This window comes from Lipotes vexillifer, unplaced genomic scaffold (assembly GCF_000442215.2).
Source record: "Lipotes vexillifer unplaced genomic scaffold, Lipotes_vexillifer_v1.1 scaffold1023, whole genome shotgun sequence".
NCBI lineage: Eukaryota > Metazoa > Chordata > Mammalia > Artiodactyla > Lipotidae > Lipotes > Lipotes vexillifer.
The window spans coordinates 872,085-878,735 of record NW_006799713.1 but is presented as its reverse complement, the minus strand read 5'-3'; positions in this window follow the sequence as shown (position 1 = coordinate 878,735).

Here is a 6,651-nt window from a genome sequence, read left to right as displayed (position 1 = left end):
ACTAGATATGAATATAATATCCAACTAACCTGATACCACATGAAATTCAACTCAAAGTTGCCAAGTGTTTCTAGCCTTTTATAATTGCCTTACCTTCAATAACAAATGTAGTAAATGGCTAAATCTCCCATCTCACATAGAAGAACTAATGTCTGCCTATCACTCCACCCGATATTGACAGGGTTGTTTTTCTTGAGGTGCCTCGATTTCAATTAGTCACCTCTCAGGCTGATTTCTTGTTTCCCTTTAATTCATCATCTCACTCACATCTCAATTCTATGAGAATCTTCTCTTACGTGCTTACTGTGACCCAAATGTGGACCAAAGTCCTTTTCATTGATTTCCCTAAATACCACTATTACAAAGCAGATGTGCACTGGAGAAACTTGGGGAATTACAAGACAACATCTTTATCAGGCAATAGTATTCTTAACTATCTAGAGGGTAGCCTTTCTCAGTGGACCATGCCTGTAACCAGTGCAGTGCCAAGCTATATTGGAGCCTGAGGCAAAAGGGAAAAAATCAATAATACTGATCCTGTCTTTATTAAATTTTTGATATTTTGTTCACCATAGACTGTTCTGCATTAATTTTGATTTTTTTAAATTGCATTAAAATATTATTTACCTTGATTACTGACTTTTTTGGTAATCCTTCTAATTTTGTATCAGAGGAAAATGTCTTACTTGTCTCATCCTCACCCTGGTCCATCATCCCAGTTCTTCATTGTTTTCTTAGACTAGCATTCGTAAACTTTACAGTATATTGAAGTCACATGGAAAGTTGCATCGGAAATGGCAGAGGACCATTCGGTAGGTCTAAAGTGGGCCTTAGGGATCTGAATTTTTAATAATTATTGTTATGAGTTGAAATGTATTCTCCAAAATCTTATGTTGAAGTCCTATCTCCTGCTACCTGCGAATGTGATCATACTTGGAAATAGGGTCTTTGCAGAAGTAATTAAGGACAAGGTAATACTGGAGTAAGGTGGGCCTTTAATCCAATATTACTGGTATCCTTACAAGTGGAGATGAGACACAGAGGTAAACACACATACTGAGAAGAACACCAGTGATGCATAGAGATGAAGGCCATGTGGCTGTGGAAGCAGAGATTGGAATTATGCAGCTGCCAGCCAAGGAACGCCAACAATTCTTGGCAACACAAGAAGTTAGAAGAGAGAGCATGGCCCCTCTGCCACCTTGATATCAGACTTCTAGCCTCCAGACTGTGAGAAAATAAATTTATATTGTTTTAAGACACTCAGTTTGTGGTACTGTGTTATGGCAGCCTTAGAAAGCTAATAAAATCACCTACCTCCCTCAGTAATTCCGATGTGAATGGTCCATAGGATAGCGTCTGATCTTACTCAAAAATTTTGTCAGTCAATCTGTGGAAATTTAAGATTCTCCTTGTTTTATTAATTAAGCAGAGAGATATAATGTTCCTTGTCTTATTTCTATAGCTATCAGAGCATAACGCAGAACCTATTTTTTCTCAACAAAATTGATTCAGGAAGGTCTGTATATTGGCTGGGTTGAGATATGAACATGGGTCCTCCAGTATCTTTAGCTTGTTTTCTTTCTGCTATGCCAGGCTGTATCACTTTCCCTAGTCTATTCAAGAGACCTCCTTAAAAGCATACCAAATGGATTTGTCCTTTTTAAAAATAATTTTCATAATCTATTCATAGCTTTCTGTAGTTTCCTTTGTTAAACTGCCATGAGGTAAGGAAATTATTCTTTCCATAACTTTTAAAACATTTTATGTTGCATTATGAATCTGTTTTCCTGTTTCTATTGATGACTTCATTGGAATAAAAACAGTCAAGGATTATGATCTCTCAAAGCACACAAACATAATTTTATAGTCCCAGAGATTGCGACTGCTACAAAATTGCTCATATTAACCATACAATTAAACCTTTTTCTTTTACAAAATTTCTAGGACATGAGGCATTTGCAGAGGTTAATTAGTATCATGTACATATATGTCTTTCACCTGAAAATCTATATAAATTGGGATGCAGAACACTGGATAAGGCAGAAGTTAAGGCACATCGATACAGGGAAGTGGGTTGAAGGAATAATTAGTCAGCAACATCAGTTCCACCTCCACATTCACCTGTCAGAAATCAGGGAAGACTTACAGGCTGCAATAAATTCAAGTCCCCTGAGCCCAGCACACCCTATGAATTCAGATTCATAGAAGGGTCAGAAAGCTGGGCTCCTGCTTTCTCAACCTTCCATGAAACACCATGAAAATGTTATGCAACATTCTCTTTCCTACTCTACAGGAATGAAGATGAAAAATAAAATTAATTTCAGGGAGCTTTGTCTTTAATCCCAAACCATTCATTCATCCAAAAATCATCACTATAGTTCAGGAACTGTGATGAGAATATAAAGATGAGAACATAAAGTCCCTTCTCTCATGTTTCTAAACAACCACATACATAAGAGAATTGATATGCACTGTAGCAGAGGTATAAGAAAAATGCAATGGGAAATAGCTTATAGGGAGGCATCAAAGAAGGCTTCACAAACAGGGTCACTTTTTAGTGGAAACCTGAAAATGAGTAAGACTCTGAAGGATTCAGAAGTTGAGGGTTGAGAAGAAATCAAGGTACTTTAAAGCAAGGGTGTCCTTTAAAAATTTCTGTGATGATGAAAATATTCTGTATCTGCACTATCCAATACATGTGGCTATTGGGCACTTAAAAATGTGCATAGTGTGACCAAGGAACTGCATGTTTCATTTTATCAATCTTAACTAGTTTATAATTAAATTTAAATCATTAGTGGCTACCTTACTGGACAGCATACCTTTAGATAAAAGAAACAGTTTGTTCAAAAGAACAGAAATCTAAAAGCATGGTTTCCTGTCACAAAGTAGCAAGTGTTTAAGGGGATAAGGTATGGGATTTTGATAAGAATGGTGGAAAGTGGGAGGTGATAGGGCTAGAGATGTTTGTTGGGCTTGAATTACACATGGTCTTATATACCAATAATATATCAGAGACATTGAACTTGATCTTTCAGGTCATTAGTGCCATAGAAACATTTTGAATGCTATGGTATGATTTCATTTTAGATAATCACACTGGCTTTGGTTGGTTTTTATAAGTATTTAGCACAGTGCTTAGTATTTGGAGTCGTATTAATTACATAGTTTAAGGTAAGGGGGTCAGGGCCCACTTGGGTTGTGGGCATTTCTCACTTCCCAGTTACAGCCCTGGGATTTCAAAAAGGAGAATACTGAAGTTTATAAGTAATATTTTGGCTGCTTGATATTTCTCCCAACTTTCTTTCAGGCTCTTAAACAATCATAGTATATGGCAAAAACTTCATTCAACTGTTTTCCTAGGATATAAGCTCATTAAGCACATGATAGGCACAGATTTCTTAATACAGGGAACTGATCTCCTATTGGTTTCATCTCTAACCCTTAGGTAGCCCCTGGCACCAAGGTACTCATGATGTCTTAATAGTGAATACGGTTTGTTTTGTGGGTTATGAAAAGAATGCTTTAGATTAATGACCATTCTTTTCCCTTCCAAAATCAGTCTCTTACTTTTCTTGGACATATTTTCTAGCTCTGTTTTTAAAAGAAAAAGTCATGGATATGAAATGAAGTAACAACATTGTTTGGAATAAATTTGTCATTTATAAAAGCTTTATAGCAGTGCCCAAGGCAGAGACTCCATAACCAGACTGCTCTAAACTGATTCAGACCCCAGGGTGCCATTTCCCAGTGGTATGCACATTGCTAGGTTACATAAACATTCTGTGTCCTAGCTTTTGGAGATGGAAATAATTGTACTTATATCATTGTTCCAAGAATTACAGGAGTTATATGAAGAATTAGCTCAGTTCCTGGTTCATGGTAAGTACTTAATACATGTTAACCATTGCTATTATAAGCCCAAGTTTTCTTTGGTCCCCTCTCTGATCATGGCCTCCAAGGATTCTAAGAGAAATTCTGGTTTTGTATTACAATAAAAAAAGTTAATTTGTACCATCCTCTCTCTCCATTACAGACAAAGAACATGAGTGTAAAGTACATTAACACCTCAGATTAGATTTAAAGGAAAATCCTCTTGACACTGATGATTTTTACATATAAAAATTACTTTCTGAGAAACAACATGGTCACTAATTCCTACAGTGAATTTTAAACATGAAATGAAATTTCACAGGTCAGAATCTGCTGGAATCAGACACCATATGATCTTCTGGATTTTTCTTTAGGAACCAACTGGAGCTAGAGACAGGCTGCAAATGGCAAGAAAGGCCTACATCAGAATTGGGCTCCTGCTCTACTGCGGGTTGACTTTGACAAATCACGTAACAAACAAGTAGAGCAAGCTTAACATTTTTTACAAATTCATTAGAAAGTAAAATCAGTGAACTGATAACTGATTTGATGTGTTTTGAAAGTAAGGGAGATGAAGGAGTCGAAATTGAAACTGAACTTCCTGCCTCGGCAACTATATGATGTCATTCACAGAGATAAAGTTGTTGTTTATTCATTCAACAAAGAGTTAACAAGTGCCCACTCAATTCCTGGCACTCTTCTAATGAAAATAAAACAACAGTGAGTGTATCAAAGACCTCACTGTCATTAAGCTTGCATTCAAGATGGGAAAACAGATCATAAATGAGTTCAGTTTGTGACATATTTAGTTAAAGGTACCCGTTAAATCTCAAAGTGGAAATGTCCAGATGGCAACTGGTTACATGGTTAAAGTTAGAAGAGAGCTCTAGGTTGTAGACAGAGATCAGGAGCCATTAGGACATAAATGGCTGTTGAGGTGATGGGAGAAAATGAGATTCCCCCAGAGACAGACTATAAGGATAGAACCCTGAGAAACACCAAATGTAAAGGAAGAGAAATCTTGTAAGGAAACAAAGGAGCAAGCAAAAGAAATGGATGCAAAGTCAGGAATGCAGGATACCATGGAGACACAGTGAATAGAGGGTTTTAGAAGAAGGGACCAGGCAATGGCATTGAATGTGCCAAGAAGTCAAGAACTGGGAGGCCTTCACTGAATGCAACATAAGGAGAGAGTGGGCTCACCTAGCTCGTAAGGGAGGAAGCCATGTTTAATTGGGAGGAGGGATGGTTGGGAAGTGAGTTGGAGGAAACCATACATGTAGACATCTCTCTCAGAAAATAAGATTTTGAAGAGGAGAAAGCATAGTGAATGTTAGATACATGAGAACATTTAAATGTTCTGAGGAGAACAAGTGAGAAGAGAGAGAAATTACAAGACAGGACAGAAGGGAAATAGTTGATGGGCAGAGATTCAGAGGAATAAGAGTAAGGGATGATCCCTGAACATGGAAAAGAAACACCTTCACTGTAAGAGATTGGAAGGAGGAAGGATGTGGGTTTTGTGTATGGTAGGGAATGAGCGAAGACAAACCTGTAGAGGTAGGAAGAGGACCTTATACTCTGTGTTCTGTTGTACTTTATCTTAGAGGAGATGTAGATCCTTTAAGGCTCTAAGCAAGGAAATGCATGGTCAGGTTTGTCTTTCACTTATATTAATCTGGCAGCAGAGTCAAGAATGCATCTGAGGGGAACAAGGCTTAAAATAAACAGACCAGTTTGGAAGACTCTGGAGTAATCTGACAGTTGCAAAGATCCTGAGTCCATGTGGTCATAAAAAAGGATGGAAAAGAGGGTTCAGATCATATTCAAAGTTAAGCTGGTCAAAGTTAATGATTGGTTAGGTGTGATGAATGAAAGAGAAGGAAATCAAAAATGATCCTCAGATGACTGGCAAGTTCACGAGAGAGTCATTAACTGATGACAGAGAAGACATGAGGAGAAAGTTTAGGGAGAGGATGTTAACTGTGGGAATGACCAGTGATGTGTGTATAAATTATCCAGTGGAGATGTCCAGCAGACAGTTGGATATGTAAATCTGAGGCTGAGGAACTGGGCTAGAGGCATATTCACCTATAGTAATACTCATATTTATTTACACTTGACTGCATGCAGGTACTTTACTTACACTACTTTATTCTCACATCAACTCTGTAAGACAGATATCGTAATTCCCACTTTATACAGAAAGTAGCTTTTCCTTAATCACTGAGGTAATGAGTGGTAGGATCATGACTCAAGACCTGTGAGAAATCATCAGTGCCTATGTGCTACATGAAGACACAGACAAAGCTGCACTAACCCAAGGATAGTGTGTAGGAACAAGAAGGGGGTAAGCATTTCTAAGTGAATAATATATTTTAAAGAATGAGCAAAAGAAGAGACTAAGCCAGCAACAAAGGAAGATTGTCTATTCACTGGAATATGGCAGACAATTTCATACCCTCTCTATGCTTGCTACACAACCATCCTATCTCAATGTTCTAATGTACAGGCATTCTGTACATATCTATACTGTACATATCCTTGGTTGCAGCAAAAGTAAATTTTACACATTAATTAAAATTTGGCCACACAACTTTGAAGGCCTTGGAAGACCATTTGATAACTATGTCTAGTCTCTGCCTGGTTTTCCACCTTAGAATTGGCATCTGGCCTCATTTAGTTGTGACACATTGCCTGGCTTCAAATTCTAGGTGCAAACTTCCATCCAAAGACTGCTCCACTGGACCCAGAATTTCATTTGGCTGGACACTC